Source organism: Phalangium opilio, unplaced genomic scaffold, assembly GCF_054372755.1.
Source record: "Phalangium opilio isolate 3A_F unplaced genomic scaffold, DU_Popi_V2 ptg000352l_1, whole genome shotgun sequence".
NCBI classification, from domain to species: Eukaryota; Metazoa; Arthropoda; class Arachnida; order Opiliones; family Phalangiidae; genus Phalangium; species Phalangium opilio.
In genome coordinates, this window is record NW_028324228.1 from 4,321,435 (window position 1) to 4,341,319 (window position 19,885).

At 43.8% G+C, this 19,885-nt stretch overlaps 86 non-coding genes across 86 annotated transcripts; all 86 read right to left on the reverse strand.

The window, feature by feature from the left end:
* Positions 1-97: 97 nt before the first annotated feature.
* TRNAW-CCA (transfer RNA tryptophan (anticodon CCA)) lies at positions 98-169 on the reverse strand. The gene has a single exon. It is a non-coding gene; the product is annotated as a tRNA-Trp (tRNA).
* Positions 170-234: 65 nt separating this feature from the next.
* TRNAW-CCA (transfer RNA tryptophan (anticodon CCA)) lies at positions 235-306 on the reverse strand. Its single transcript has one exon. It is a non-coding gene; the product is annotated as a tRNA-Trp (tRNA).
* Positions 307-373: 67 nt separating this feature from the next.
* On the reverse strand, positions 374-445 carry TRNAC-ACA (transfer RNA cysteine (anticodon ACA)). The gene has a single exon. It is a non-coding gene; the product is annotated as a tRNA-Cys (tRNA).
* A 67-nt stretch (positions 446-512) lies between these two features.
* TRNAW-CCA (transfer RNA tryptophan (anticodon CCA)) lies at positions 513-584 on the reverse strand. Its single transcript has one exon. It is a non-coding gene; the product is annotated as a tRNA-Trp (tRNA).
* Positions 585-650: 66 nt separating this feature from the next.
* On the reverse strand, positions 651-722 carry TRNAW-CCA (transfer RNA tryptophan (anticodon CCA)). Its single transcript has one exon. It is a non-coding gene; the product is annotated as a tRNA-Trp (tRNA).
* A 66-nt stretch (positions 723-788) lies between these two features.
* Positions 789-860, reverse strand: TRNAW-CCA (transfer RNA tryptophan (anticodon CCA)). The gene has a single exon. It is a non-coding gene; the product is annotated as a tRNA-Trp (tRNA).
* Positions 861-927: 67 nt separating this feature from the next.
* Positions 928-999, reverse strand: TRNAC-ACA (transfer RNA cysteine (anticodon ACA)). The gene has a single exon. It is a non-coding gene; the product is annotated as a tRNA-Cys (tRNA).
* Positions 1,000-1,066: 67 nt separating this feature from the next.
* On the reverse strand, positions 1,067-1,138 carry TRNAW-CCA (transfer RNA tryptophan (anticodon CCA)). The gene has a single exon. It is a non-coding gene; the product is annotated as a tRNA-Trp (tRNA).
* Positions 1,139-1,204: 66 nt separating this feature from the next.
* TRNAW-CCA (transfer RNA tryptophan (anticodon CCA)) lies at positions 1,205-1,276 on the reverse strand. The gene has a single exon. It is a non-coding gene; the product is annotated as a tRNA-Trp (tRNA).
* A 67-nt stretch (positions 1,277-1,343) lies between these two features.
* TRNAW-CCA (transfer RNA tryptophan (anticodon CCA)) lies at positions 1,344-1,415 on the reverse strand. The gene has a single exon. It is a non-coding gene; the product is annotated as a tRNA-Trp (tRNA).
* A 65-nt stretch (positions 1,416-1,480) lies between these two features.
* Positions 1,481-1,552, reverse strand: TRNAW-CCA (transfer RNA tryptophan (anticodon CCA)). Its single transcript has one exon. It is a non-coding gene; the product is annotated as a tRNA-Trp (tRNA).
* Positions 1,553-1,619: 67 nt separating this feature from the next.
* On the reverse strand, positions 1,620-1,691 carry TRNAC-ACA (transfer RNA cysteine (anticodon ACA)). Its single transcript has one exon. It is a non-coding gene; the product is annotated as a tRNA-Cys (tRNA).
* Positions 1,692-1,758: 67 nt separating this feature from the next.
* Positions 1,759-1,830, reverse strand: TRNAW-CCA (transfer RNA tryptophan (anticodon CCA)). The gene has a single exon. It is a non-coding gene; the product is annotated as a tRNA-Trp (tRNA).
* Positions 1,831-1,896: 66 nt separating this feature from the next.
* Positions 1,897-1,968, reverse strand: TRNAW-CCA (transfer RNA tryptophan (anticodon CCA)). Its single transcript has one exon. It is a non-coding gene; the product is annotated as a tRNA-Trp (tRNA).
* A 67-nt stretch (positions 1,969-2,035) lies between these two features.
* Positions 2,036-2,107, reverse strand: TRNAW-CCA (transfer RNA tryptophan (anticodon CCA)). Its single transcript has one exon. It is a non-coding gene; the product is annotated as a tRNA-Trp (tRNA).
* A 67-nt stretch (positions 2,108-2,174) lies between these two features.
* Positions 2,175-2,246, reverse strand: TRNAW-CCA (transfer RNA tryptophan (anticodon CCA)). Its single transcript has one exon. It is a non-coding gene; the product is annotated as a tRNA-Trp (tRNA).
* Positions 2,247-2,313: 67 nt separating this feature from the next.
* Positions 2,314-2,385, reverse strand: TRNAW-CCA (transfer RNA tryptophan (anticodon CCA)). The gene has a single exon. It is a non-coding gene; the product is annotated as a tRNA-Trp (tRNA).
* A 66-nt stretch (positions 2,386-2,451) lies between these two features.
* On the reverse strand, positions 2,452-2,523 carry TRNAW-CCA (transfer RNA tryptophan (anticodon CCA)). The gene has a single exon. It is a non-coding gene; the product is annotated as a tRNA-Trp (tRNA).
* A 67-nt stretch (positions 2,524-2,590) lies between these two features.
* On the reverse strand, positions 2,591-2,662 carry TRNAW-CCA (transfer RNA tryptophan (anticodon CCA)). Its single transcript has one exon. It is a non-coding gene; the product is annotated as a tRNA-Trp (tRNA).
* A 66-nt stretch (positions 2,663-2,728) lies between these two features.
* TRNAW-CCA (transfer RNA tryptophan (anticodon CCA)) lies at positions 2,729-2,800 on the reverse strand. The gene has a single exon. It is a non-coding gene; the product is annotated as a tRNA-Trp (tRNA).
* A 66-nt stretch (positions 2,801-2,866) lies between these two features.
* Positions 2,867-2,938, reverse strand: TRNAW-CCA (transfer RNA tryptophan (anticodon CCA)). The gene has a single exon. It is a non-coding gene; the product is annotated as a tRNA-Trp (tRNA).
* A 67-nt stretch (positions 2,939-3,005) lies between these two features.
* On the reverse strand, positions 3,006-3,077 carry TRNAW-CCA (transfer RNA tryptophan (anticodon CCA)). Its single transcript has one exon. It is a non-coding gene; the product is annotated as a tRNA-Trp (tRNA).
* A 67-nt stretch (positions 3,078-3,144) lies between these two features.
* Positions 3,145-3,216, reverse strand: TRNAW-CCA (transfer RNA tryptophan (anticodon CCA)). Its single transcript has one exon. It is a non-coding gene; the product is annotated as a tRNA-Trp (tRNA).
* A 67-nt stretch (positions 3,217-3,283) lies between these two features.
* Positions 3,284-3,355, reverse strand: TRNAW-CCA (transfer RNA tryptophan (anticodon CCA)). The gene has a single exon. It is a non-coding gene; the product is annotated as a tRNA-Trp (tRNA).
* A 66-nt stretch (positions 3,356-3,421) lies between these two features.
* On the reverse strand, positions 3,422-3,493 carry TRNAW-CCA (transfer RNA tryptophan (anticodon CCA)). Its single transcript has one exon. It is a non-coding gene; the product is annotated as a tRNA-Trp (tRNA).
* A 67-nt stretch (positions 3,494-3,560) lies between these two features.
* TRNAW-CCA (transfer RNA tryptophan (anticodon CCA)) lies at positions 3,561-3,632 on the reverse strand. The gene has a single exon. It is a non-coding gene; the product is annotated as a tRNA-Trp (tRNA).
* Positions 3,633-3,698: 66 nt separating this feature from the next.
* On the reverse strand, positions 3,699-3,771 carry TRNAW-CCA (transfer RNA tryptophan (anticodon CCA)). Its single transcript has one exon. It is a non-coding gene; the product is annotated as a tRNA-Trp (tRNA).
* Positions 3,772-3,837: 66 nt separating this feature from the next.
* On the reverse strand, positions 3,838-3,909 carry TRNAW-CCA (transfer RNA tryptophan (anticodon CCA)). Its single transcript has one exon. It is a non-coding gene; the product is annotated as a tRNA-Trp (tRNA).
* A 66-nt stretch (positions 3,910-3,975) lies between these two features.
* On the reverse strand, positions 3,976-4,047 carry TRNAW-CCA (transfer RNA tryptophan (anticodon CCA)). Its single transcript has one exon. It is a non-coding gene; the product is annotated as a tRNA-Trp (tRNA).
* A 67-nt stretch (positions 4,048-4,114) lies between these two features.
* Positions 4,115-4,186, reverse strand: TRNAW-CCA (transfer RNA tryptophan (anticodon CCA)). The gene has a single exon. It is a non-coding gene; the product is annotated as a tRNA-Trp (tRNA).
* Positions 4,187-4,253: 67 nt separating this feature from the next.
* Positions 4,254-4,325, reverse strand: TRNAC-ACA (transfer RNA cysteine (anticodon ACA)). Its single transcript has one exon. It is a non-coding gene; the product is annotated as a tRNA-Cys (tRNA).
* Positions 4,326-4,392: 67 nt separating this feature from the next.
* On the reverse strand, positions 4,393-4,464 carry TRNAW-CCA (transfer RNA tryptophan (anticodon CCA)). Its single transcript has one exon. It is a non-coding gene; the product is annotated as a tRNA-Trp (tRNA).
* Positions 4,465-4,530: 66 nt separating this feature from the next.
* Positions 4,531-4,602, reverse strand: TRNAW-CCA (transfer RNA tryptophan (anticodon CCA)). The gene has a single exon. It is a non-coding gene; the product is annotated as a tRNA-Trp (tRNA).
* A 67-nt stretch (positions 4,603-4,669) lies between these two features.
* On the reverse strand, positions 4,670-4,741 carry TRNAW-CCA (transfer RNA tryptophan (anticodon CCA)). Its single transcript has one exon. It is a non-coding gene; the product is annotated as a tRNA-Trp (tRNA).
* Positions 4,742-4,806: 65 nt separating this feature from the next.
* Positions 4,807-4,878, reverse strand: TRNAW-CCA (transfer RNA tryptophan (anticodon CCA)). The gene has a single exon. It is a non-coding gene; the product is annotated as a tRNA-Trp (tRNA).
* A 67-nt stretch (positions 4,879-4,945) lies between these two features.
* Positions 4,946-5,017, reverse strand: TRNAC-ACA (transfer RNA cysteine (anticodon ACA)). The gene has a single exon. It is a non-coding gene; the product is annotated as a tRNA-Cys (tRNA).
* Positions 5,018-5,084: 67 nt separating this feature from the next.
* TRNAW-CCA (transfer RNA tryptophan (anticodon CCA)) lies at positions 5,085-5,156 on the reverse strand. The gene has a single exon. It is a non-coding gene; the product is annotated as a tRNA-Trp (tRNA).
* A 66-nt stretch (positions 5,157-5,222) lies between these two features.
* On the reverse strand, positions 5,223-5,294 carry TRNAW-CCA (transfer RNA tryptophan (anticodon CCA)). Its single transcript has one exon. It is a non-coding gene; the product is annotated as a tRNA-Trp (tRNA).
* Positions 5,295-5,361: 67 nt separating this feature from the next.
* On the reverse strand, positions 5,362-5,433 carry TRNAW-CCA (transfer RNA tryptophan (anticodon CCA)). The gene has a single exon. It is a non-coding gene; the product is annotated as a tRNA-Trp (tRNA).
* Positions 5,434-5,500: 67 nt separating this feature from the next.
* Positions 5,501-5,572, reverse strand: TRNAW-CCA (transfer RNA tryptophan (anticodon CCA)). Its single transcript has one exon. It is a non-coding gene; the product is annotated as a tRNA-Trp (tRNA).
* A 67-nt stretch (positions 5,573-5,639) lies between these two features.
* TRNAW-CCA (transfer RNA tryptophan (anticodon CCA)) lies at positions 5,640-5,711 on the reverse strand. Its single transcript has one exon. It is a non-coding gene; the product is annotated as a tRNA-Trp (tRNA).
* A 66-nt stretch (positions 5,712-5,777) lies between these two features.
* Positions 5,778-5,849, reverse strand: TRNAW-CCA (transfer RNA tryptophan (anticodon CCA)). The gene has a single exon. It is a non-coding gene; the product is annotated as a tRNA-Trp (tRNA).
* Positions 5,850-5,916: 67 nt separating this feature from the next.
* Positions 5,917-5,988, reverse strand: TRNAW-CCA (transfer RNA tryptophan (anticodon CCA)). Its single transcript has one exon. It is a non-coding gene; the product is annotated as a tRNA-Trp (tRNA).
* Positions 5,989-6,054: 66 nt separating this feature from the next.
* Positions 6,055-6,126, reverse strand: TRNAW-CCA (transfer RNA tryptophan (anticodon CCA)). The gene has a single exon. It is a non-coding gene; the product is annotated as a tRNA-Trp (tRNA).
* Positions 6,127-6,192: 66 nt separating this feature from the next.
* On the reverse strand, positions 6,193-6,264 carry TRNAW-CCA (transfer RNA tryptophan (anticodon CCA)). The gene has a single exon. It is a non-coding gene; the product is annotated as a tRNA-Trp (tRNA).
* A 67-nt stretch (positions 6,265-6,331) lies between these two features.
* On the reverse strand, positions 6,332-6,403 carry TRNAW-CCA (transfer RNA tryptophan (anticodon CCA)). The gene has a single exon. It is a non-coding gene; the product is annotated as a tRNA-Trp (tRNA).
* Positions 6,404-6,470: 67 nt separating this feature from the next.
* Positions 6,471-6,542, reverse strand: TRNAW-CCA (transfer RNA tryptophan (anticodon CCA)). Its single transcript has one exon. It is a non-coding gene; the product is annotated as a tRNA-Trp (tRNA).
* A 67-nt stretch (positions 6,543-6,609) lies between these two features.
* Positions 6,610-6,681, reverse strand: TRNAW-CCA (transfer RNA tryptophan (anticodon CCA)). Its single transcript has one exon. It is a non-coding gene; the product is annotated as a tRNA-Trp (tRNA).
* A 66-nt stretch (positions 6,682-6,747) lies between these two features.
* On the reverse strand, positions 6,748-6,819 carry TRNAW-CCA (transfer RNA tryptophan (anticodon CCA)). The gene has a single exon. It is a non-coding gene; the product is annotated as a tRNA-Trp (tRNA).
* A 67-nt stretch (positions 6,820-6,886) lies between these two features.
* Positions 6,887-6,958, reverse strand: TRNAW-CCA (transfer RNA tryptophan (anticodon CCA)). Its single transcript has one exon. It is a non-coding gene; the product is annotated as a tRNA-Trp (tRNA).
* A 66-nt stretch (positions 6,959-7,024) lies between these two features.
* TRNAW-CCA (transfer RNA tryptophan (anticodon CCA)) lies at positions 7,025-7,097 on the reverse strand. Its single transcript has one exon. It is a non-coding gene; the product is annotated as a tRNA-Trp (tRNA).
* Positions 7,098-7,165: 68 nt separating this feature from the next.
* TRNAW-CCA (transfer RNA tryptophan (anticodon CCA)) lies at positions 7,166-7,237 on the reverse strand. The gene has a single exon. It is a non-coding gene; the product is annotated as a tRNA-Trp (tRNA).
* Positions 7,238-7,303: 66 nt separating this feature from the next.
* TRNAW-CCA (transfer RNA tryptophan (anticodon CCA)) lies at positions 7,304-7,375 on the reverse strand. Its single transcript has one exon. It is a non-coding gene; the product is annotated as a tRNA-Trp (tRNA).
* Positions 7,376-13,994: 6,619 nt separating this feature from the next.
* Positions 13,995-14,066, reverse strand: TRNAW-CCA (transfer RNA tryptophan (anticodon CCA)). The gene has a single exon. It is a non-coding gene; the product is annotated as a tRNA-Trp (tRNA).
* A 67-nt stretch (positions 14,067-14,133) lies between these two features.
* On the reverse strand, positions 14,134-14,205 carry TRNAW-CCA (transfer RNA tryptophan (anticodon CCA)). Its single transcript has one exon. It is a non-coding gene; the product is annotated as a tRNA-Trp (tRNA).
* Positions 14,206-14,271: 66 nt separating this feature from the next.
* On the reverse strand, positions 14,272-14,343 carry TRNAW-CCA (transfer RNA tryptophan (anticodon CCA)). The gene has a single exon. It is a non-coding gene; the product is annotated as a tRNA-Trp (tRNA).
* A 67-nt stretch (positions 14,344-14,410) lies between these two features.
* TRNAW-CCA (transfer RNA tryptophan (anticodon CCA)) lies at positions 14,411-14,482 on the reverse strand. Its single transcript has one exon. It is a non-coding gene; the product is annotated as a tRNA-Trp (tRNA).
* Positions 14,483-14,548: 66 nt separating this feature from the next.
* On the reverse strand, positions 14,549-14,620 carry TRNAW-CCA (transfer RNA tryptophan (anticodon CCA)). The gene has a single exon. It is a non-coding gene; the product is annotated as a tRNA-Trp (tRNA).
* Positions 14,621-14,825: 205 nt separating this feature from the next.
* On the reverse strand, positions 14,826-14,897 carry TRNAW-CCA (transfer RNA tryptophan (anticodon CCA)). The gene has a single exon. It is a non-coding gene; the product is annotated as a tRNA-Trp (tRNA).
* A 66-nt stretch (positions 14,898-14,963) lies between these two features.
* On the reverse strand, positions 14,964-15,035 carry TRNAW-CCA (transfer RNA tryptophan (anticodon CCA)). Its single transcript has one exon. It is a non-coding gene; the product is annotated as a tRNA-Trp (tRNA).
* Positions 15,036-15,102: 67 nt separating this feature from the next.
* On the reverse strand, positions 15,103-15,174 carry TRNAW-CCA (transfer RNA tryptophan (anticodon CCA)). The gene has a single exon. It is a non-coding gene; the product is annotated as a tRNA-Trp (tRNA).
* A 66-nt stretch (positions 15,175-15,240) lies between these two features.
* On the reverse strand, positions 15,241-15,312 carry TRNAW-CCA (transfer RNA tryptophan (anticodon CCA)). Its single transcript has one exon. It is a non-coding gene; the product is annotated as a tRNA-Trp (tRNA).
* A 67-nt stretch (positions 15,313-15,379) lies between these two features.
* Positions 15,380-15,451, reverse strand: TRNAW-CCA (transfer RNA tryptophan (anticodon CCA)). Its single transcript has one exon. It is a non-coding gene; the product is annotated as a tRNA-Trp (tRNA).
* Positions 15,452-15,518: 67 nt separating this feature from the next.
* On the reverse strand, positions 15,519-15,590 carry TRNAW-CCA (transfer RNA tryptophan (anticodon CCA)). Its single transcript has one exon. It is a non-coding gene; the product is annotated as a tRNA-Trp (tRNA).
* A 66-nt stretch (positions 15,591-15,656) lies between these two features.
* On the reverse strand, positions 15,657-15,728 carry TRNAW-CCA (transfer RNA tryptophan (anticodon CCA)). Its single transcript has one exon. It is a non-coding gene; the product is annotated as a tRNA-Trp (tRNA).
* A 67-nt stretch (positions 15,729-15,795) lies between these two features.
* On the reverse strand, positions 15,796-15,867 carry TRNAW-CCA (transfer RNA tryptophan (anticodon CCA)). Its single transcript has one exon. It is a non-coding gene; the product is annotated as a tRNA-Trp (tRNA).
* A 66-nt stretch (positions 15,868-15,933) lies between these two features.
* On the reverse strand, positions 15,934-16,005 carry TRNAW-CCA (transfer RNA tryptophan (anticodon CCA)). Its single transcript has one exon. It is a non-coding gene; the product is annotated as a tRNA-Trp (tRNA).
* A 343-nt stretch (positions 16,006-16,348) lies between these two features.
* TRNAW-CCA (transfer RNA tryptophan (anticodon CCA)) lies at positions 16,349-16,420 on the reverse strand. The gene has a single exon. It is a non-coding gene; the product is annotated as a tRNA-Trp (tRNA).
* Positions 16,421-16,487: 67 nt separating this feature from the next.
* Positions 16,488-16,559, reverse strand: TRNAW-CCA (transfer RNA tryptophan (anticodon CCA)). The gene has a single exon. It is a non-coding gene; the product is annotated as a tRNA-Trp (tRNA).
* A 66-nt stretch (positions 16,560-16,625) lies between these two features.
* TRNAW-CCA (transfer RNA tryptophan (anticodon CCA)) lies at positions 16,626-16,697 on the reverse strand. The gene has a single exon. It is a non-coding gene; the product is annotated as a tRNA-Trp (tRNA).
* A 67-nt stretch (positions 16,698-16,764) lies between these two features.
* Positions 16,765-16,836, reverse strand: TRNAW-CCA (transfer RNA tryptophan (anticodon CCA)). The gene has a single exon. It is a non-coding gene; the product is annotated as a tRNA-Trp (tRNA).
* Positions 16,837-16,902: 66 nt separating this feature from the next.
* Positions 16,903-16,974, reverse strand: TRNAW-CCA (transfer RNA tryptophan (anticodon CCA)). Its single transcript has one exon. It is a non-coding gene; the product is annotated as a tRNA-Trp (tRNA).
* A 205-nt stretch (positions 16,975-17,179) lies between these two features.
* TRNAW-CCA (transfer RNA tryptophan (anticodon CCA)) lies at positions 17,180-17,251 on the reverse strand. The gene has a single exon. It is a non-coding gene; the product is annotated as a tRNA-Trp (tRNA).
* Positions 17,252-17,317: 66 nt separating this feature from the next.
* Positions 17,318-17,389, reverse strand: TRNAW-CCA (transfer RNA tryptophan (anticodon CCA)). The gene has a single exon. It is a non-coding gene; the product is annotated as a tRNA-Trp (tRNA).
* Positions 17,390-17,732: 343 nt separating this feature from the next.
* On the reverse strand, positions 17,733-17,804 carry TRNAW-CCA (transfer RNA tryptophan (anticodon CCA)). The gene has a single exon. It is a non-coding gene; the product is annotated as a tRNA-Trp (tRNA).
* Positions 17,805-17,871: 67 nt separating this feature from the next.
* TRNAW-CCA (transfer RNA tryptophan (anticodon CCA)) lies at positions 17,872-17,943 on the reverse strand. Its single transcript has one exon. It is a non-coding gene; the product is annotated as a tRNA-Trp (tRNA).
* Positions 17,944-18,009: 66 nt separating this feature from the next.
* On the reverse strand, positions 18,010-18,081 carry TRNAW-CCA (transfer RNA tryptophan (anticodon CCA)). Its single transcript has one exon. It is a non-coding gene; the product is annotated as a tRNA-Trp (tRNA).
* A 67-nt stretch (positions 18,082-18,148) lies between these two features.
* Positions 18,149-18,220, reverse strand: TRNAW-CCA (transfer RNA tryptophan (anticodon CCA)). The gene has a single exon. It is a non-coding gene; the product is annotated as a tRNA-Trp (tRNA).
* Positions 18,221-18,286: 66 nt separating this feature from the next.
* Positions 18,287-18,358, reverse strand: TRNAW-CCA (transfer RNA tryptophan (anticodon CCA)). The gene has a single exon. It is a non-coding gene; the product is annotated as a tRNA-Trp (tRNA).
* Positions 18,359-18,563: 205 nt separating this feature from the next.
* On the reverse strand, positions 18,564-18,635 carry TRNAW-CCA (transfer RNA tryptophan (anticodon CCA)). Its single transcript has one exon. It is a non-coding gene; the product is annotated as a tRNA-Trp (tRNA).
* Positions 18,636-18,701: 66 nt separating this feature from the next.
* Positions 18,702-18,773, reverse strand: TRNAW-CCA (transfer RNA tryptophan (anticodon CCA)). The gene has a single exon. It is a non-coding gene; the product is annotated as a tRNA-Trp (tRNA).
* A 343-nt stretch (positions 18,774-19,116) lies between these two features.
* TRNAW-CCA (transfer RNA tryptophan (anticodon CCA)) lies at positions 19,117-19,188 on the reverse strand. The gene has a single exon. It is a non-coding gene; the product is annotated as a tRNA-Trp (tRNA).
* Positions 19,189-19,255: 67 nt separating this feature from the next.
* On the reverse strand, positions 19,256-19,327 carry TRNAW-CCA (transfer RNA tryptophan (anticodon CCA)). Its single transcript has one exon. It is a non-coding gene; the product is annotated as a tRNA-Trp (tRNA).
* Positions 19,328-19,393: 66 nt separating this feature from the next.
* TRNAW-CCA (transfer RNA tryptophan (anticodon CCA)) lies at positions 19,394-19,465 on the reverse strand. Its single transcript has one exon. It is a non-coding gene; the product is annotated as a tRNA-Trp (tRNA).
* Positions 19,466-19,532: 67 nt separating this feature from the next.
* TRNAW-CCA (transfer RNA tryptophan (anticodon CCA)) lies at positions 19,533-19,604 on the reverse strand. Its single transcript has one exon. It is a non-coding gene; the product is annotated as a tRNA-Trp (tRNA).
* A 66-nt stretch (positions 19,605-19,670) lies between these two features.
* Positions 19,671-19,742, reverse strand: TRNAW-CCA (transfer RNA tryptophan (anticodon CCA)). The gene has a single exon. It is a non-coding gene; the product is annotated as a tRNA-Trp (tRNA).
* Positions 19,743-19,885: the final 143 nt, after the last annotated feature.

The following is a 19,885-nucleotide window of genomic DNA, read 5'->3' on the forward strand; positions in this document are numbered from 1 at the left end:
TCAGACGCGCTACCATCGCGCCACCGAGCCCTCTGAACGAAGGTTAAATTGGTAGAATTTCTATAAACAACGTAAAAACAAAATTTTTTTATTTGTTTGACCCGGACGTGATTCGAACACGCAGCCTTCTGATCTGGAGTCAGACGCGCTACCATTGCGCCACCGAGCCCCTTTTACGAAGTTTAATTGGAAGAATTCTATAAACAACTTAAAAAGTAAGTTTTATTATTTCTTTGACCCGGACGTGATTCGAACACGCAGCCTTCTGATCTGGAGTCAGAAGCGCTACCATTGCGCCACCGAGCCCCCTGAAGAAAGGTTAAATTGGTAGAATTTCTATAAACAACGTAAAAACTAAATTTTATTACTTCTTTGACCCGGACGTGATTCGAACACGCAGCCTTCTGATCTGTAGTCAGACGCGCTCCAATTGCACCACCGAGCCCCCTGAACGAAGGTTAAATTGGTAGAATTTCTATAAACAACGTAAAAACTAAATATTATTATTTGTTTGACCCGGACGTGATTCGAACACGCAGCCTTCTGATCTGGAGTCAGACGCGCTACCATTGCGCCAACGAGCCCCCTTTACGAAGGTTTAATTGGTAGAATTCTAAAATCAACTTAAAAACTGATTTGAATTATTTCTTTGACCCGGACGTGATTCGAACACGCAGCCTTCTGATCTGGAGTCAGAAGCGCTACCATTGCGCCACCGAGCCCTCTGAACGAAGGTTAAATTGGTAGAATTTCTATAAACAACGTAAAAACAAAATTTTTTATTTGTTTGACCCGGACGTGATTCGAACACGCAGCCTTCTGATCTGGAGTCAGAAGCGCTACCATTGCGCCACCGAGCCCCCTGAAGAAAGGTTAAATTGGTAGAATTTCTATAAACAACGTAAAAACTAAATTTTATTACTTCTTTGACCCGGACGTGATTCGAACACGCAGCCTTCTGATCTGTAGTCAGACGCGCTCCAATTGCACCACCGAGCTCCCTGAACGAAGGTTAAATTGGTAGAATTTCTATAAACAACGTAAAAACTAAATATTAATATTTGTTTGACCCGGACGTGATTCGAACACGCAGCCTTCTGATCTGGAGTCAGACGCGCTACCATTGCGCCAACGAGCCCCCTTTACGAAGGTTTAATTGGTAGAATTCTAAAATCAACTTAAAAACTGATTTGAATTATTTCTTTGACCCGGACGTGATTCGAACACGCAGCCTTCTGATCTGGAGTCAGAAGCGCTACCATTGCGCCACCGAGCCCTCTGAACGAAGGTTAAATTGGTAGAATTTCTATAAACAACGTAAAAACAAAATTTTTTTATTTGTTTGACCCGGACGTTATTCGAACACGCAGCCTTCTGATCTGGAGTCAGACGCGCTACCATTGCGCCACCGAGCCCCTTTTACGAAGTTTAATTGGTAGGATTCTATAAACAACTTAAAAAGTAAGTTTTATTATTTCTTTGACCCGGACGTGATTCGAACACGCAGCCTTCTGATCTGGAGTCAGAAGCGCTACCATTGCGCCACCGAGCCCCCTGAAGAAAGGTTAAATTGGTAGAATTTCTATAAACAACGTAAAAACTAAATTTTATTACTTCTTTGACCCGGACGTGATTCGAACACGCAGCCTTCTGATCTGTAGTCAGACGCGCTCCCATTGCACCACCGAGCCCCCTGAACGAAGGTTAAATTGGTAGAATTTCTATAAACAACGTAAAAACTAAATATTATTATTTGTTTGACCCGGACGTGATTCGAACACGCAGCCTTCTGATCTGGAGTCAGACGCGCTACCATTGCGCCAACGAGCCCCCTTTACGAAGGTTTAATTGGTAGAATTCTAAAATCAACTTAAAAACTGATTTGAATTATTTCTTTGACCCGGACGTGATTCGAACACGCAGCCTTCTGATCTGGAGTCAGACGCGCTACCATTGCGCCACCGAGCCCCCTTTGCGAAGGTTTAATTGGTAGAATTTCTATAAACAACGTTAAAACTTAATTTTATTATTTGTTTGACCCGGACGTGATTCGAACACGCAGCCTTCTGATCTGGAGTCAGACGCGCTACCATTGCGCCACCGAGCCCCCTTTACGAAGGTTTAATTGGTAGAATTTCTATAAACAACGTAAAAACTAAATTTTATTATTTGTTTGACCCGGACGTGATTCGAACACGCAGCCTTCTGATCTGGAGTCAGACGCGTTACCATTGCGCCACCGAGCCCCCTGAACGCAGGTTAAATTGGTAGAATTTCTATAAACAACGTTAAAACTAAATTTTATTGTTTGTTTGACCCGAACGTGCTTCGAACACGCAGCCTTCTGATCTGGAGTCAGACGCGCTACCATTGCGCCACCGAGCCCCCTCAACGAAGGTTAAATTGGTAGAATTCTAAGAACCACTTAAAAACTGATTTGTATGATTTCTTTGACCCGTACGTGATTCGAACACGCAGCCTTCTGATCTGGAGTCAGAAGCGCTACCACTGCGCCACCGAGCCCCCTGAACGAAGGTTAAATTGGTAGAATTTCTATAAACAACGTTAAAACTAAATTTTATTGTTTGTTTGACCCGAACGTGCTTCGAACACGCAGCCTTCTGATCTGGAGTCAGACGCGCTACCATTGCGCCACCGAGCCCCCTCAACGAAGGTTAACTTGGTAGAATTCTAAGAACAACTTAAAAACTGATTTGTATGATTTCTTTGACCCGGACGTGATTCGAACACGCAGCCTTCTGATCTGGAGTCAGACGCGCTACCATTGCGCCAACGAGCCCCCTTTACGAAGGTTTAATTGGTAGAATTCTAAAATCAACTTAAAAACTGATTTGAATTATTTCTTTGACCCGGACGTGATTCGAACACGCAGCCTTCTGATCTGGAGTCAGACGCGCTACCATTGCGCCACCGAGCCCCCTTTGCGAAGGTTTAATTGGTAGAATTTCTATAAACAACGTTAAAACTTAATTTTATTATTTGTTTGACCTGGACGTGATTCGAACACGCAGCCTTCTGATCTGGAGTCAGACGCGCTACCATTGCGCCACCGAGCCCCCTTTACGAAGGTTTAATTGGTAGAATTTCTATAAACAACGTAAAAACTAAATTTTATTATTTGTTTGACACGGACGTGATTCGAACACGCAGCCTTCTGATCTGGAGTCAGACGCGTTACCATTGCGCCACCGAGCCCCCTGAACGCAGGTTAAATTGGTAGAATTTCTATAAACAACGTTAAAACTAAATTTTATTGTTTGTTTGACCCGAACGTGCTTCGAACACGCAGCCTTCTGATCTGGAGTCAGACGCGCTACCATTGCGCCACCGAGCCCCCTCAACGAAGGTTAAATTGGTAGAATTCTAAGAACCACTTAAAAACTGATTTGTATGATTTCTTTGACCCGTACGTGATTCGAACACGCAGCCTTCTGATCTGGAGTCAGAAGCGCTACCACTGCGCCACCGAGCCCCCTGAACGAAGGTTAAATTGGTAGAATTTCTATAAACAACGTTAAAACTAAATTTTATTGTTTGTTTGACCCGAACGTGCTTCGAACACGCAGCCTTCTGATCTGGAGTCAGACGCGCTACCATTGCGCCACCGAGCCCCCTCAACGAAGGTTAACTTGGTAGAATTCTAAGAACAACTTAAAAACTGATTTGTATGATTTCTTTGACCCGGACGTGATTCGAACACGCAGCCTTCTGATCTGGAGTCAGACGCGGTACCATTGCGCCACCGAGGCCCCTGAACGAAGGTTAAATTGGTAGAATTTCTATAAACAACGTAAAAACTAAATATTATTATTTGTTTGACCCGGACGTGATTCGAACACGCAGCCTTCTGATCTGGAGTCAGACGCGCTACCATTGCGCCAACGAGCCCCCTTTACGAAGGTTTAATTGGTAGAATTCTAAAATCAACTTAAAAACTGATTTGAATTATTTCTTTGACCCGGACGTGATTCGAACACGCAGCCTTCTGATCTGGAGTCAGAAGCGCTACCATTGCGCCACCGAGCCCTCTGAACGAAGGTTAAATTGGTAGAATTTCTATAAACAACGTAAAAACAAAATTTTTTTATTTGTTTGACCCGGACGTGATTCGAACACGCAGCCTTCTGATCTGGAGTCAGAAGCGCTACCATTGCGCCACCGAGCCCCCTGAAGAAAGGTTAAATTGGTAGAATTTCTATAAACAACGTAAAAACTAAATTTTATTACTTCTTTGACCCGGACGTGATTCGAACACGCAGCCTTCTGATCTGTAGTCAGACGCGCTCCAATTGCACCACCGAGCCCCCTGAACGAAGGTTAAATTGGTAGAATTTCTATAAACAACGTAAAAACTAAATATTATTATTTGTTTGACCCGGACGTGATTCGAACACGCAGCCTTCTGATCTGGAGTCAGACGCGCTACCATTGCGCCAACGAGCCCCCTTTACGAAGGTTTAATTGGTAGAATTCTAAAATCAACTTAAAAACTGATTTGAATTATTTCTTTGACCCGGACGTGATTCGAACACGCAGCCTTCTGATCTGGAGTCAGAAGCGCTACCATTGCGCCACCGAGCCCTCTGAACGAAGGTTAAATTGGTAGAATTTCTATAAACAACGTAAAAACAAAATTTTTTTATTTGTTTGACCCGGACGTTATTCGAACACGCAGCCTTCTGATCTGGAGTCAGACGCGCTACCATTGCGCCACCGAGCCCCTTTTACGAAGTTTAATTGGTAGGATTCTATAAACAACTTAAAAAGTAAGTTTTATTATTTCTTTGACCCGGACGTGATTCGAACACGCAGCCTTCTGATCTGGAGTCAGAAGCGCTACCATTGCGCCACCGAGCCCCCTGAAGAAAGGTTAAATTGGTAGAATTTCTATAAACAACGTAAAAACTAAATTTTATTACTTCTTTGACCCGGACGTGATTCGAACACGCAGCCTTCTGATCTGTAGTCAGACGCGCTCCCATTGCACCACCGAGCCCCCTGAACGAAGGTTAAATTGGTAGAATTTCTATAAACAACGTAAAAACTAAATATTATTATTTGTTTGACCCGGACGTGATTCGAACACGCAGCCTTCTGATCTGGAGTCAGACGCGCTACCATTGCGCCAACGAGCCCCCTTTACGAAGGTTTAATTGGTAGAATTCTAAAATCAACTTAAAAACTGATTTGAATTATTTCTTTGACCCGGACGTGATTCGAACACGCAGCCTTCTGATCTGGAGTCAGACGCGCTACCATTGCGCCACCGAGCCCCCTTTGCGAAGGTTTAATTGGTAGAATTTCTATAAACAACGTTAAAACTTAATTTTATTATTTGTTTGACCCGGACGTGATTCGAACACGCAGCCTTCTGATCTGGAGTCAGACGCGCTACCATTGCGCCACCGAGCCCCCTTTACGAAGGTTTAATTGGTAGAATTTCTATAAACAACGTAAAAACTAAATTTTATTATTTGTTTGACCCGGACGTGATTCGAACACGCAGCCTTCTGATCTGGAGTCAGACGCGTTACCATTGCGCCACCGAGCCCCCTGAACGCAGGTTAAATTGGTAGAATTTCTATAAACAACGTTAAAACTAAATTTTATTGTTTGTTTGACCCGAACGTGCTTCGAACACGCAGCCTTCTGATCTGGAGTCAGACGCGCTACCATTGCGCCACCGAGCCCCCTCAACGAAGGTTAAATTGGTAGAATTCTAAGAACCACTTAAAAACTGATTTGTATGATTTCTTTGACCCGTACGTGATTCGAACACGCAGCCTTCTGATCTGGAGTCAGAAGCGCTACCACTGCGCCACCGAGCCCCCTGAACGAAGGTTAAATTGGTAGAATTTCTATAAACAACGTTAAAACTAAATTTTATTGTTTGTTTGACCCGAACGTGCTTCGAACACGCAGCCTTCTGATCTGGAGTCAGACGCGCTACCATTGCGCCACCGAGCCCCCTCAACGAAGGTTAACTTGGTAGAATTCTAAGAACAACTTAAAAACTGATTTGTATGATTTCTTTGACCCGGACGTGATTCGAACACGCAGCCTTCTGATCTGGAGTCAGACGCGCTACCATTGCGCCAACGAGCCCCCTTTACGAAGGTTTAATTGGTAGAATTCTAAAATCAACTTAAAAACTGATTTGAATTATTTCTTTGACCCGGACGTGATTCGAACACGCAGCCTTCTGATCTGGAGTCAGACGCGCTACCATTGCGCCACCGAGCCCCCTTTGCGAAGGTTTAATTGGTAGAATTTCTATAAACAACGTTAAAACTTAATTTTATTATTTGTTTGACCTGGACGTGATTCGAACACGCAGCCTTCTGATCTGGAGTCAGACGCGCTACCATTGCGCCACCGAGCCCCCTTTACGAAGGTTTAATTGGTAGAATTTCTATAAACAACGTAAAAACTAAATTTTATTATTTGTTTGACACGGACGTGATTCGAACACGCAGCCTTCTGATCTGGAGTCAGACGCGTTACCATTGCGCCACCGAGCCCCCTGAACGCAGGTTAAATTGGTAGAATTTCTATAAACAACGTTAAAACTAAATTTTATTGTTTGTTTGACCCGAACGTGCTTCGAACACGCAGCCTTCTGATCTGGAGTCAGACGCGCTACCATTGCGCCACCGAGCCCCCTCAACGAAGGTTAAATTGGTAGAATTCTAAGAACCACTTAAAAACTGATTTGTATGATTTCTTTGACCCGTACGTGATTCGAACACGCAGCCTTCTGATCTGGAGTCAGAAGCGCTACCACTGCGCCACCGAGCCCCCTGAACGAAGGTTAAATTGGTAGAATTTCTATAAACAACGTTAAAACTAAATTTTATTGTTTGTTTGACCCGAACGTGCTTCGAACACGCAGCCTTCTGATCTGGAGTCAGACGCGCTACCATTGCGCCACCGAGCCCCCTCAACGAAGGTTAACTTGGTAGAATTCTAAGAACAACTTAAAAACTGATTTGTATGATTTCTTTGACCCGGACGTGATTCGAACACGCAGCCTTCTGATCTGGAGTCAGACGCGGTACCATTGCGCCACCGAGGCCCCTGAACGAAGGTTCAATTGGTAGAACTTCTATAAACAACGTAAAAACTAAATTTTATTGTTTGTTTTTGACCCGAACGTGCTTCGAACACGCAGCCTTCTGATCTGGAGTCAGACGCGCTACCATTGCGCCACCGAGCCCCCTGTACGAAGGCTTAATTGGTAGAAGTCTAAAAACAACTTAAAAACTCAATTTTATTATTTCTTTGACCCGGACGTGATTCGAACACGCAGCCTTCTGATCTGGAGTCAGAAGCGCTACCACTGCGCCACCGAGCCCCCTGAACGAAGGTTAAATTGGTAGAATTTCTATAAACAACGTTAAAACTAAATTTTAAATTTGGGTCATTCCACACCGATTCGAACGACCATGTTACCATGGGTCGGCCGATCTTAATAAAATTTTAACCACGTTAACTATCAACTATTTGATGGTGAAAGCCCAAATTTTAGCCCAAAATATTAATTAGAACCAAAAGTAGAGGCTTTTGAACAAAAGTCACGTTTTTAGGTGTGCGCCATGACCATATTCGTACCCCTAAGCATAATGTTGAATAACGTTTTTGCATTTTGATCAAACTTTATAATATTTTCAGATATAGGGTAATATAACCAGTAGATTTCAATAGTGCTAACGATATGTCTCTAACTTGAACGGTTCTCTCGCAAATAGGGGTCCATTTTAAAATTTCGAAGAGCGGGGGGTCAACTTTGAAGCAAAACTCAACAAAGGCGTTAACTTCGATTTTTCAGTTTTTATAAGGTGTCGATAGCCCTATTTCTAGGCTTTAAAGTGATACCAGAATTGTTCGTGATATTTTGGTTCTAAGGCACAAAAAACGTAAAAAACCAAATTTCAAGTAAAACGCATTTTTAGACAAAAATATTTTTTTTAATTGCGCGAGGAAAACCAATATTTAGCCATAAATAATACTTGTGCATTGTCTAGGCATATTTTGAGAATTGTCATTTTCCCTAAATATGCCTAGAAAGTTCCGATTTAACTTTATCGCTCTTCAAAAACCTGCTAAAGGAAGTCATTTTCTTTTTTTATGGCTGAGGCCACATACACGTCTTTATCGTATTTTGCTGTTACGAACTCTACAACAGAAATATCATCAAATGTAATTGTATTCACGTTGGCATCAACAGAAATATCATCAAATGTAATTGTGTTCACGTTGGCATCAACAGAAATATCATGAAATGTAATTGTATTCACCTTGGCATCAACAGAAATATCATCAAATGTAATTGTATTCTAGTTGGTATCAACATCCTCATCTATTGCGACCATAACATTTGTGCTGAACGAATCTCGTGCAAGTCTGTACATTTGTAATTCACTGTGTGATGTGGAAATGAATCTATGGTGGCTTCGAGGGCCAATGACAGTATTAGCCTTGGATAGATTTTCATCAAGAGATAGTTGAAGTTTAACATCCTCTTTCAAAATGTCAAAAAAAATTAGTACAAGAATTCTTCTTGCTGGCCATTCATAGAATGTTTTGCAAGGAAGCACGACATAACAATACCGTCACAGGGGCTTTTACCATGCGAATAATCAAAGGAATTCCATTCTGCGGCTAGTCAAAATCCGAATAGTGGAAACCTAAATCTAGCATATTGTTTGCATTTTTTGTATTGCGAAGCATCTACATCGCTAAAGCAGTGTAGATGTGTGAAGTGTGGTAAAATTACCTTAATGTATGATATTATAGACTTACTGAAACAGTTAATGGTAGAAGCTTGTATTGTCATTTGCCCTAGAAGCCACCACTCATTCCCAACTCACACAGGGAATTACAAATGTACAGAATTTCAAGTGATTCGTTCAGCACAAATGTTATGGTCGCAATAGATGAGGATGTTGGTACTAACGTGAATACAATTACATTTGATGATATTTCTGTTGATGCCAACGTGAATACAATTGCATTTGATGATATTTCTGTTGTAGAGTTCGTAACAGCAAAATACGATAAAGACGTGTATGTGGCCTCAGCCATAAAAGAAGAAAATGACTTCCTTTAGCAGGTTTTTGAAGAGCGATAAAGTTAAATCGGAACTTTCTAGGCATATTTAGGGAAATTGACAATTCTCAAAATATGCCTAGACAATGCAAAAGTATTATTTATGGCTAAATATTGGTTTTCCTCGCGCGTTGGCTTTGAGGTGATGTCATGGCTGTTGTTTCACTGTGGTTTTTGATGAAACGGATTTGATTTCTGTGTCGCCGCACCAAGCCTAGAGATGTGTCGATTTTGTACATCATTTGTCCAAGTTTTTGTGTTACACGACCCAAGATCCATGGTTCTCCTCGTCCGAAATTTTTTGCATATACCATTGGTTCCTCGTGGTCGTTTGTTTCGATGGTAGGGTGGGTTGTTGCTGGTTTTCTCTTCGGGTTGCAGACGTCCAATCGAGTGATTATTGGTCTGTTCATCATGCTTTCTGCTGGTGAATGTCCGCCATTTACCGGTGTTCTTCTATAATTCATCAGAATTTTTGTTATTCGTGTCTCCAGAGAGCCTTCGCGATGAACGTCGAGACCCGTTCCAATAACGTCGATATGCGGTGTGGAATCGCCTGAGAGCTTCCTTAAAGATGTTTTAATTGTTCGAACTGATCTCTCTGCTTGGCCGTTTGAGGATGGATGATAAGGTGCCGACGTTAAATGTTCAATATCGTTTTCACGGGTAAATGCTTTGAACTCTTCGCTCGTAAAGCATGTTGCGTTGTCTGAAACTAATGTCGACATGATTCCGAAACGGGCGATGTGTTGATTTAAGCATCGTATCACGGATGCTGATGACGTGGATTTAGTTATGTCAACTTCCATCCATTTTGAAAAGGCGTCTACTGTCACAAGTAAATATTGATTCTCGATCGGCCCGGCAAAATCGACGTGCACCCTTGTCCATGGAGTGGTCTCTTGCGGCCATGATGAGAATCGTTGTGCTGGCATTGAAGCGTGCATGCGACATGTCGTGCAGGACTGAGAGAGCGTTTGAAGGTCGTTATCTATACCAGGCCACCATACTTTTGATCTAGCTAGTTCCTTCATTGAACGAAGACCCTGATGCGTGGCGTGTAGCTCTTGCATGATCTTGTGGCGTAATGATTCGGGAACTACTACTTTGTTTCCGATTAGAAGTACGTCTTTAGCCGTGGAAAGTTCCAAAGATCGTCGGTGATATGTCCTCAGGTGCGATGGAAGCAAGTGTTGATTTCTAGGCCAACCAGACTTGATATATTTAAGGACTTCCGATAGGATGGGATCCTTTAGTGTATGTCGAGACATCTCTGGCACGTTTATTGGTGTGTTCGATTTAGTTCCGATTAATAGTACTATTTCCGTAGGAATTGGTGGTTCCGTGTCCGGCAATTTTAGTGGTAGGTGGCTGAGAGCGTCTGCGTTGCAGTGTAGAGATCCTTTCTTGTGGACTATCTTATAATTATAAGCCGATAACATCAATGCCCATCTTTGAAGTCTTGCTGCGGCTGTCGGCGGTACTGGTCTATTTTCAGCGAAGATGGCTATTAGAGGTTTGTGATCAGTAATGAGTGTGAATTGTTTCCCAAGAAGGTAATCTCTGAATCGCGTAATTCCAAATATTAGTGATAACGCTTCACGTTCGATTTGTGCGTAATTTCTTTCGGCGGTGGTTAAGGTGCGTGAGGCAAACGCTATTGGTCTTTCTATTCCCTCGACGATGTGTGAAATTATGGCCCCCACGCCAACGGGAGAGGCATCACATGCTAGGATGACTTCCTTCTTGGGATCGAAGAGCACCAGCATGTCCGAAGATTGTATTGCATTCTTGGCTGCGTTGAAGGCTTCTTGATGAGCTTCGGTCCATTTCCATGGTGTTGACTTCTTCAAAAGGTCGTATAGCGGTGACAGCAAAGTCGCCGAGTCCTTAATAAAACGGGAATAATAGTTTATTAACCCGAGAAAGGAACGCAGCTCGTCTATGTTTTGTGGTTCTGGAGCATCTCGAATGGCTGATAATTTTTGCATTTGCGGATGCAGTCCTTGCGAATCGAGGCGATACCCAAGAAAATCAACTGATGATTTCAAGAATTGACATTTTTCTCTGTTCAATTTGAGTCCGGCATTGGTGAACGTTGCGAACAGCCGGTCTAATTTGCGTAACAGATCCCTTGCATTTTTGCCTCCAATGATAACGTCATCTTGGAATGGTGCTGTGCCATGGTGATCCTGAAGAAGCGTTTCCATGTGCCTTTGGAATATTGCTGCCGATGATGAAACGCCAAATGGAAGTCGATTGTACCGGTATAGTCCCTTAGAAGTGTTTATAACGACGTAGTTCCTGGATTTCTCGTCTAATTCCAATTGATTATATGCATTACGCAAATCGATCCGCGCGAACAACGTGCTGCCCGCTAACTGCGCGAATATGTCGTCGACTTTCGGTAGAGGGTATCTTTCCGTGTCGATGATCCTGTTGGTCGTGATTTTGTAATCTCCGCAGATTCTTATGGTGTTGTTTTTCTTCAAGATTGGGACCACCGGTGTGGCGAATTCCGCATATGGCACAGGTGTTATGATTCCTTCCGTTTCTAGTCTCCGTATTTCATCCTCCACTTTCTCTTTTAAATGGTATGGTATAGATCTGGCTTTGTGAAATTTCGGTGTTGGTGCGTCCTCCCGGATGTGTAGCGTCACTTTCACGTTCTTGAGACAGCCCATTCCCGGTGAGAAGATGGCTTCATATTTGTCGAGCAAGTTCGTCAATTCATGCGGTGGTACCTCGACGTGGTTGACCATTTGATCTGGCAATGGAAGCATTTGCAGGTCGGAAAAAATCCAGTCTCGTCCCATGATGCTTTTGGCGTTCCCGGCTACTACGACTAGCGGTAATTTAAGCGTAAGTTGTTTGTACTTTACGTCAACGGTAACTTCGCCCTTGATGTCTAGAGGATGTCCGGTGTAGGCTGATAGACGCTTGGGCCCTTGGTGGAGAGGCTCTGATATTTGTAATTCGGAATAACGTGTTTCTGATATAATGGTGTATCCTGAGCCCGTGTCGATTTGAAATGACATCGGTGTATCGTTGATTAGAAGTGATACGATCAACGGTGGGGAGGGTTTCACCCGACGGGTTGTCTGGTGACGTTGTGATTGATGCTGATCTTCTATGTTGAATATGTCATATTCCGGTAGGTACTGGGGCGCGTTAGGTTCGTATGGATCCTGTTGTGCGTTGGATTCCTGGTCGTTGTCACGATCTTGAATGTGGTTCGGATCAGTTTGTGTGTCTTGCCCGGACGGTCGTGGTTGTCGCCAGTTTCGACTCTCTGTTCTTGCTCGCCGACGACAGGCTTTTTCCAGGTGACCTTTTGTTCCGCAGCCTCGACATGCATAAGTTGAATATGGGCACTCCCATTCTGGATGAGTTGTGGATGTGCAACGGATGCATGGTTTCCTTGCTGTGTCGACATATCTGGTGTAGGGCTGCTGTCGTTGTGTATTGACCGTACGTCCCCTGTTGTTTCTGCTTGATTGGTACTGATTGGTGGATATTCTGTTGATCACATCGTCAGTATGATTGTGGTTTTTCAGCTCTCTAGCGTCCTGTTCTGCTGTTTCGTGAGCTTGGGCAGTGCTGATGGCGAGTTGGAGGTCTATGTTCTTGACGGCTAACAACTGTTTCTGGACATGATCGTTGTTGATTCCGCAATTAGTCTATCACGCAGCATTACGTCTAGGGTAGCGCCAAAGTTGCAGAATTCAGCTCCTTTTCTCAAGGCCGCGACGTAAGTGGCAACGGATTCTCCGAATTTTCGGTCTCGCTTATAGAATTTGCACCTCTCTACTATTTCCGTCGGTACTGGTTCGAAGTGCTTGGTTAGGATGTCTATAATCTCGCTGTAGGTTTTTTGGCATGGCTTGACAGGAGCGATGAGGGTACGCAGTAACGTATAGGTTGAGGTGCCCAAGACGGTTAATAAGATGGCGCGTTTTTGATCGGCCACTGCCAGGTTGGCTGCAGCAGTTTCCTCGGGGTTTTCTTGAATCCCGTTGGCGGTGAAGAACAAATCCAATCGTTCAGTATATATCGTCCATTTATCGGAATTAGCGTCAAAAGGCGGTAATTGCCCAAAGGAAGAGCGAGCCATGCTGGTCGGTAGAAGTCTGTGATTGTCCAATGTTGATGACTTTGACTGTAGTGTTTTTTTTTATTATTATTATTGTTATCTGCTATGCCCGCGTGAGATCTCGCCTCGTTCCGTCGCCAATGTTAAGGCCTATCAATAAGCAAACACGAGACTCAAGTTAATAATGGGGTAAATCTTTATTGAGTTTTATCATGCGCGTCCGCGCAACGTCTGGCGATATTTACACTCGGGTACGTATATGTACCATGTCATAAAAAAGTATTACAGTTATGAAAGTCTATTATTTTATATAAAAAACATTTGGTCTACGACCTTATCACTTATAAAAACTGAAAAATCGAAGTTAACGCCTTTGTTGAGTTTTGCTTCAAAGTTGACCCCCCGCTCTTCGAAATTTTGAAATGGACCCCTATTTGCGAGAGAACCGTTCAAGTTAGAGACATATCGTTAGCACTATTGAAATCTACTGGTTATATTACCCTATATCTGAAAATATTATAAAGTTTGATCAAAATGCAAAAACGTTATTCAACATTATGCTTAGGGGTACGAATATGGTCATGGCGCACACCTAAAAACGTGACTTTTGTTCAAAAGCCTCTACTTTTGGTTCTAATTAATATTTTGGGCTACAATTTGGGCTTTCACCATCAAATAGTTGATAGTTAACGTGGTTAAAATTTCATTAAGATCGGCCGACCCATGGTAACATGGTCGTTCGAATCGGTGTGGAATGACCCTATTATTTGTTTGACCCGGACGTGATTCGAACACGCAGCCTTCTGATCTGGAGTCAGACGCGCTACCATTGCGCCACCGAGCCCCCTGAACGAAGGTTAAATTGGTAGAATTTCTATAAACAACGTTAAAACTAAATTTTATTGTTTGTTTGACCCGAACGTGCTTCGAACACGCAGCCTTCTGATCTGGAGTCAGACGCGCTACCATTGCGCCACCGAGCCCCCTCAACGAAGGTTAACTTGGTAGAATTCTAAGAACAACTTAAAAACGGATTTGTATGATTTCTTTGACCCGGACGTGATTCGAACACGCAGCCTTCTGATCTGGAGTCAGACGCGGTACCATTGTGCCACCGAGCCCCCTGAACGAAGGTTCAATTGGTAGAACTTCTATAAACAACGTAAAAACTAAATTTTATTGTTTGTTTGACCCGAACGTGCTTCGAACACGCAGCCTTCTGATCTGGAGTCAGACGCGCTACCATTGCGCCACCGAGCCCCCTGTACGAAGGCTTAATTGGTAGAAGTCTAAAAACAACTTAAAAACTCAATTTTATTATTTCTTTGACCCGGACGTGATTCGAACACGCAGCCTTCTGATCTGGAGTCAGACGCGCTACCATTGCGCCACCGAGCCCCCTGAAGGAAGCTTTAATTGGTAGAATTCTAAGAACAACTTAAAAACTGATTTGTATGATTTCTTTGACCTGGATGTGATTCGAACACGCAGCCTTCTGATCTGGAGTCAGACGCGGTACCATTGCGCCACCGAGCCCCCTGAACGAAGGTTAAATTGGTAGAACTTCTATAAACAACGTAAAAACTAAATTTTATTATTTGTTTGACCCGGACGTGCTTCGAACACGCAGCCTTCTGATCTGGAGTCAGACGCGCTACCATTGCGCCACCGAGCCCCCTCAACGAAGGTTAAATTGGTAGAATTCTAAGAACAACTTAAAAACGGATTTGTATGATTTCTTTGACCCGGACGTGATTCGAACACGCAGCCTTCTGATCTGGAGTCAGACGCGGTACCATTGCGCCACCGAGCCCCCTGAACGAAGGTTCAATTGGTAGAACTTCTATAAACAACGTAAAAACTAAATTTTATTGTTTGTTTGACCCGAACGTGCTTCGAACACGCAGCCTTCTGATCTGGAGTCAGACGCGCTACCATTGCGCCACCGAGCCCCCTGTACGAAGGCTTAATTGGTAGAAGTCTAAAAACAACTTAAAAACTCAATTTTATTATTTCTTTGACCCGGACGTGATTCGAACACGCAGCCTTCTGATCTGGAGTCAGAAGCGCTACCACTGCGCCACCGAGCCCCCTGAACGAAGGTTAAATTGGTAGAATTTCTATAAACAACGTTAAAACTAAATTTTATTATTTGTTTGACCCGGACGTGATTCGAACACGCAGCCTTCTGATCTGGAGTCAGACGCGCTACCATTGCGCCACCGAGCCCCCTGAACGAAGGTTAAATTTGTAGAATTTCTATAAACAACGTAAAAACTAAATTTTATTGTTTGTTTGACCCGAACGTGCTTCGAACACGCAGCCTTCTGATCTGGAGTCAGACGCGCTACCATTGCGCCACCGAGCCCCCTCAACGAAGGTTAAATTGGTAGAATTCTAAGAACAACTTAAAAACTGATTTGTATGATTTCTTTGACCCGGACGTGATTCGAACACGCAGCCTTCTGATCTGGAGTCAGACGCGGTACCATTGCGCCACCGAGCCCCCTGAACGAAGGTTAAATTGGTAGAACTTCTATAAACAACGTAAAAACTAAATTTTATTGTTTGTTTGACCCGAACGTGCTTCGAACACGCAGCCTTCTGATCTGGAGTCAGACGCGCTACCATTGCGCCACCGAGCCCCCTGTACGAAGGCTTAATTGGTAGAAGTCTAAAAACAACTTAAAAACTCAATTTTATTATTTCTTTGACCCGGACGTGATTCGAACACGCAGCCTTCTGATCTGGAGTCAGACGCGCTACCATTGCGCCACCGAGCCCCCTCAACGAAGGTTAACTTGGTAGAATTCTAAGAACAACTTAAAAACTGATTTGTATGATTTCTTTGACCTGGACGTGATTCGAACACGCAGCCTTCTGATCTGGAGTCAGACGCGGTACCATTGCGCCACCGAGCCCCCTGAACGAAGGTTAAATTGGTAGAACTTCTATAAACAACGTAAAAACTAAATTTTATTATTTGTTTGACCCGGACGTGATTCGAACACGCAGCCTTCTGTTCTGGAGTCAGACGCGCTCCCATTGTGCCACCGAGCCCCCTGTACGAAGGCTTAATTGGTAGAAGTCTAAAAACAACTTAAAAACTCAATTTTATTATTTCATTGACCCGGACGTGATTCGAACACGCAGACTTCTGATCTGGAGTCAGAAGCGCTACCACTGCGCCACCGAGCCCCCTGAACGAAGGTTAAATTGGTAGAATTTCTATAAACAACGTTAAAACTAAATTTTATGGTTTGTTTGACCCGAACGTGCTTCGAACACGCAGCCTTCTGATCTGGAGTCAGACGCGCTACCATTGCGCCACCGAGCCCCCTCAACGAAGGTTAAATTGGTAGAATTCTAAGAACAACTTAAAGACTGATTTGTATGATTTCTTTGACCCGGACGTGATTCGAACACGCAGCCTTCTGATCTGGAGTCAGACGCGGTACCATTGCGCCACCGAGCCCCCTGAACGAAGGTTAAATTGGTAGAACTTCTATAAACAACGTAAAAACTAAATTTTATTGTTTGTTTGACCCGAACGTGCTTCGAACACGCAGCCTTCTGATCTGGAGTCAGACGCGCTACCATTGCGCCACCGAGCCCCCTGTACGAAGGCTTAATTGGTAGAAGTCTAAAAACAACTTAAAAACTCAATTTTATTATTTCTTTGACCCGGACGTGATTCGAACACGCAGCCTTCTGATCTGGAGTCAGACGCGCTACCATTGCGCCACCGAGCCCCCTGAAGGAAGCTTTAATTGGTAGAATTCTAAGAACAACTTAAAAACTGATTTGTATGATTTCTTTGACCCGGACGTGATTCGAACACGCAGCCTTCTGATCTGGAGTCAGACGCGGTACCATTGCCCCACCGATCCCCCTGAACGAAGGTTAAATTTGTAGAATTTCTATAAACAACGTAAAAACTAAATTTTATTGTTTGTTTGACCCGAACGTGCTTCGAACACGCAGCCTTCTGATCTGGAGTCAGACGCGCTACCATTGCGCCACCGAGCCCCCTGTACGAAGGCTTAATTGGTAGAAGTCTAAAAACAACTTAAAAACTCAATTTTATTATTTCTTTGACCCGGACGTGATTCGAACACGCAGCCTTCTGATCTGGAGTCAGACGCGCTACCATTGCGCCACCGAGCCCCCTCAACGAAGGTTAACTTGGTAGAATTCTAAGAACAACTTAAAAACTGATTTGTATGATTTCTTTGACCTGGACGTGATTCGAACACGCAGCCTTCTGATCTGGAGTCAGACGCGGTACCATTGCGCCACCGAGCCCCCTGAACGAAGGTTAAATTGGTAGAACTTCTATAAACAACGTAAAAACTAAATTTTATTATTTGTTTGACCCGGACGTGATTCGAACACGCAGCCTTCTGTTCTGGAGTCAGACGCGCTCCCATTGTGCCACCGAGCCCCCTGTACGAAGGCTTAATTGGTAGAAGTCTAAAAACAACTTAAAAACTCAATTTTATTATTTCATTGACCCGGACGTGATTCGAACACGCAGACTTCTGATCTGGAGTCAGAAGCGCTACCACTGCGCCACCGAGCCCCCTGAACGAAGGTTAAATTGGTAGAATTTCTATAAACAACGTTAAAACTAAATTTTATGGTTTGTTTGACCCGAACGTGCTTCGAACACGCAGCCTTCTGATCTGGAGTCAGACGCGCTACCATTGCGCCACCGAGCCCCCTCAACGAAGGTTAAATTGGTAGAATTCTAAGAACAACTTAAAGACTGATTTGTATGATTTCTTTGACCCGGACGTGATTCGAACACGCAGCCTTCTGATCTGGAGTCAGACGCGGTACCATTGCGCCACCGAGCCCCCTGAACGAAGGTTAAATTGGTAGAACTTCTATAAACAACGTAAAAACTAAATTTTATTGTTTGTTTGACCCGAACGTGCTTCGAACACGCAGCCTTCTGATCTGGAGTCAGACGCGCTACCATTGCGCCACCGAGCCCCCTGTACGAAGGCTTAATTGGTAGAAGTCTAAAAACAACTTAAAAACTCAATTTTATTATTTCTTTGACCCGGACGTGATTCGAACACGCAGCCTTCTGATCTGGAGTCAGACGCGCTACCATTGCGCCACCGAGCCCCCTGAAGGAAGCTTTAATTGGTAGAATTCTAAGAACAACTTAAAAACTGATTTGTATGATTTCTTTGACCCGGACGTGATTCGAACACGCAGCCTTCTGATCTGGAGTCAGACGCGGTACCATTGCCCCACCGATCCCCCTGAACGAAGGTTAAATTTGTAGAATTTCTATAAACAACGTAAAAACTAAATTTTATTGTTTGTTTGACCCGAACGTGCTTCGAACACGCAGCCTTCTGATCTGGAGTCAGACGCGCTACCATTGCGCCACCGAGCCCCCTGTACGAAGGCTTAATTGGTAGAAGTCTAAAAACAACTTAAAAACTCAATTTTATTATTTCTTTGACCCGGACGTGATTCGAACACGCAGCCTTCTGATCTGGAGTCAGACGCGCTACCATTGCGCCACCGAGCCCCCTCAACGAAGGTTAACTTGGTAGAATTCTAAGAACAACTTAAAAACTGATTTGTATGATTTCTTTGACCTGGACGTGATTCGAACACGCAGCCTTCTGATCTGGAGTCAGACGCGGTACCATTGCGCCACCGAGCCCCCTGAACGAAGGTTAAATTGGTAGAACTTCTATAAACAACGTAAAAACTAAATTTTATTATTTGTTTGACCCGGACGTGATTCGAACACGCAGCCTTCTGTTCTGGAGTCAGACGCGCTCCCATTGTGCCACCGAGCCCCCTGTACGAAGGCTTAATTGGTAGAAGTCTAAAAACAACTTAAAAACTCAATTTTATTATTTCATTGACCCGGACGTGATTCGAACACGCAGACTTCTGATCTGGAGTCAGAAGCGCTACCACTGCGCCACCGAGCCCCCTGAACGAAGGTTAAATTGGTAGAATTTCTATAAACAACGTTAAAACTAAATTTTATGGTTTGTTTGACCCGAACGTGCTTCGAACACGCAGCCTTCTGATCTGGAGTCAGACGCGCTACCATTGCGCCACCGAGCCCCCTCAACGAAGGTTAAATTGGTAGAATTCTAAGAACAACTTAAAGACTGATTTGTATGATTTCTTTGACCCGGACGTGATTCGAACACGCAGCCTTCTGATCTGGAGTCAGACGCGGTACCATTGCGCCACCGAGCCCCCTGAACGAAGGTTAAATTGGTAGAACTTCTATAAACAACGTAAAAACTAAATTTTATTGTTTGTTTGACCCGAACGTGCTTCGAACACGCAGCCTTCTGATCTGGAGTCAGACGCGCTACCATTGCGCCACCGAGCCCCCTGTACGAAGGCTTAATTGGTAGAAGTCTAAAAACAACTTAAAAACTCAATTTTATTATTTCTTTGACCCGGACGTGATTCGAACACGCAGCCTTCTGATCTGGAGTCAGACGCGCTACCATTGCGCCACCGAGCCCCCTGAAGGAAGCTTTAATTGGTAGAATTCTAAGAACAACTTAAAAACTGATTTGTATGATTTCTTTGACCCGGACGTGATTCGAACACGCAGCCTTCTGATCTGGAGTCAGACGCGGTACCATTGCCCCACCGATCCCCCTG